The sequence below is a fragment of the Elephantulus edwardii genome, unplaced genomic scaffold (assembly GCF_000299155.1).
Source record: "Elephantulus edwardii isolate Elephantulus edwardi_28Jun2011 unplaced genomic scaffold, EleEdw1.0 scaffold00007, whole genome shotgun sequence".
Lineage (NCBI taxonomy): Eukaryota > Metazoa > Chordata > Mammalia > Macroscelidea > Macroscelididae > Elephantulus > Elephantulus edwardii.
The window spans coordinates 37,754,470-37,757,662 of NW_006399757.1; the positions used below are offsets into that span (position 1 = coordinate 37,754,470).

The window sequence follows — 3,193 nt, forward strand, 5'->3', positions numbered from 1 at the left end:
CCCTGTTTTTCACACTGGATCCATGAGGAGAGACAAGGATAATGTTTCCTCCTCTGACTTTAAAGCTAACCCCTCTCCCAAAGTGACTTCGGTTCCCCAGAGACCTCTTCCAGGCTTTCAAGAATGTGCCAAGCATAAACCAGGAGACTAGATTAATCCTGCCAACCAGCAGATTTTCTTTTCACCCTAACCCACTTCAGGAACAATTGTGTTTAAAAGGAGAATGCCTGGACTTGGCAGCATGGCGTCCGTGTCGCTGAGTGAGGCGGAGAAGGTGTACATCGTGCATGGCGTCCAGGAAGACCTGCGCGTGGATGGCCGTGGCTGCGAGGACTACCGGTCTGTTCAAGTGGAAACTGACACGGTGTCTAACACCAGTGGATCTGCCAGAGTCAAGCTGGGCCACACGGACATCTTGGTGGGCGTGAAAGCAGAAATGGGGATGCCGAAGCTGGAGAGACTGAATGAAGGCTACAGGCTACTTAGAATTCTTTGTTGACTGCTCGGCCAATGCCACTCCTGAATTTGAAGGTCGAGGAGGCGACGACCTTGGCACTGAGATTGCTAACACGCTCTACCGGATATTTAACAATAAAAGCAGTGTTGACCAGAAGTCCTTGTGCATCAGTCCTCGGGAGTACTGCTGGATCCTCTACGTGGATGTGCTGCTGCTGGAATGTGGTGGAAATTTATTTGATGCCATTTCCATTGCTGTGAAGGCTGCTCTCTTCAGTACGAGGATACCAAAGGTTCGTGTTATGGAAGATGAAGAGGGGACAAAAGATATTGAACTGTTTGATGACCCGTATGACTGCATCCGGCTGAATGTGGAGAATGTCCCCTGCATTGTCACGCTGTGCAAAATCGGCTGTCGACACGTGGTGGACGCCACCCTTCAGGAGGAGGCCTGCTCCGTGGCCAGCTTGCTGATGTCTGTGACCAGCAAGGGGGTCGTGACGGGCATGAGGAAAGTGGGCAAGGGCAGCCTGGACCCGGAGAGCATCTTTGAAATGATGGAGACCGGCAAGCGCGTGGGCAAGGTGCTGCATGCTTCCCTGCAGAGCGTCCTGCACAAGGAGGAGAGCCTGGGGCCCAAGTGGCAGAAAGTCAGATTCCTGGGCCGACGGCACACCCTGCCCTCAGCGGTAGATTGCTCTTGACCCCTCCTTTCACATCCACATTTGTATATATCTTTCTTAACTGTTAAGACTTTAAGTTTAACACATTTGTACAGGTAAAATGAAAGTCTATTTTCTGGTGAAAAAAAAAAAAAGGAGAATGCCTGTTCATTGAAGGGGACTTTCCAGCATGTTAGATTTCAAGTTGCATGACTGAGGAAAGCACATTTTTCAGAATTCCAGATTTCCTGATTTTTACCTGAGAAGCTTGAGGTCTGGCTATTTTGGAAGGCTGGGGTTGGGGCAGCCTTTTCCCACCTCAAAGCAGCTTTTCTACCTCCATCTTCATCCTCAAGCTCACGACTGACCTCAAAAAGAATATCCTCTTCTATTTCACTCTTGTGTTCCTTGCCCAGGTCTAGTGTTGTGTGCTGCTGAGTCAGAACTGATTCATAGCTGACCCCCCAGCAGATTTTCAAAAGCAGTAAATCACATGGGAGGATATTGTTTACCCTTTGTCCACAGAGCAGCTGGTGGATTAAAACCATGTGCCTTTGAAATTGCAATGCAGCTTCCTACCACCAGGCCACCATAGCTCTCACACCCAGGCCTACCTTTGTCCTAACTTGTTCTTCAGCTATTATAGGGACTGAAGCAACACAGATTTCTGACCAAGAAAAGACCTAAGAGAAGAAAATGATCAACCATCTTCTCTTGTTAAGGTCTGCAGTCTTAAAACTCAAGGGAAGCCACTCTAAGTTAGAATTGACCGATGACAGTGAGAGAGTTTTGACTCCTGGTGTTAACGCTGGAAGTCCTGTGTCTCAAGACACTTTTTGTCTCAAGTAAACCAGGCCAGTAGGTCACCCTAAGCCAGTTGCTTCCCATCAAAGTTCATGGGCCAGAAAGTATAGCAATTAAAGAGTCTCATGCAGTGATTCTCACACATCAAACTACCTAGAGGAATTGCTAGAACACACATTGCTAGAGCCCAAGCCCAGAATTTCTCATTCAGTATGTTTTGAGTTAGGCCCAAGAATTTACATTTTTAATAAGTTCTTAAGTGATACTGATTGTGGTCTATGTCACACACTTTTTGAATCACCACAATGTGCATTTAACTGAGATTGCAATGTAGTTCTTACCACACACAGTATGCATTTAAAATATCCATATTGTTAGTCAAGAAATAGTTATATTTGAGTAGAATTTAAATTAAGATTCATGATGATAAAATTCCATAAATATTTCAATCTATCTGGTTTCTACCTCAGAGTAAGAGGGAAAATATTATAGAGGAAGAAATGTTAATATTTATTTAACTGATAAACAGTCAGAACAAGCTTTGTTGAATGAATTGCTCATATACTGAAATAATCCAGCCATATACAGAACATAAACGATTGAGGGAGGAGGAATATGCATAGAAATATGTAAAGGTAGGAAGTCAGACATGTCTTTATCTCTTAACTGGCTGGAGGATGCCAGGAAGCAATAGATGGATGACCCAGGGAGTCATATATTTCTATAAGGAGTAAAGGATATTAAGCCTTTAACATGTTAGCTTTATGAACGTGGCTTTGTTGTTTTTTAAAGCTCATAGGTTTTAAAGCTAACAGGTTTTGATAAGTATGAAACAAATCCACATTCTAAGAACCATAAATGTAAGAAAACTGGATATTGTTATGAAGAAAATGGCATGCATAAATACTGATAAAGTAGGTATCGGAAAAATGAGATATGGACTGGTATGGGACATTATTTTAATTTTTTATTATTCATTTTAATGAAAATTTACAGAGATTTTGGATTTCCATTCATTCATTGTTGCACTTTTCTCTCTGCCCACCCCTCCCCCACAGTACACTCTTCCCTTTGAAAAGTAAAGGAAAAATTCTTTCACTGTTTTACAATCCCTCTCCAGGTCCACTCCACTATGTAGCCTTCGTTCTGGACTCCTGTCATGACAATAATACCTAATCACATATTGGCATGGGACATTTTGAGTCAGAGGATCATATGATCTACTATGCTAGAGATGAAAAGGTGAAGTAAAATGGGGTTGCTTTCATAGA

General features: G+C 43.3%; 1 pseudogene; it reads left to right on the forward strand.

Moving 5' to 3' along the window:
• Nucleotides 1-241: 241 nt before the first annotated feature.
• LOC102845886 lies at nt 242-1,160 on the forward strand (annotated as a pseudogene).
• The last annotated feature ends 2,033 nt before the right edge of the window (nt 1,161-3,193 follow it).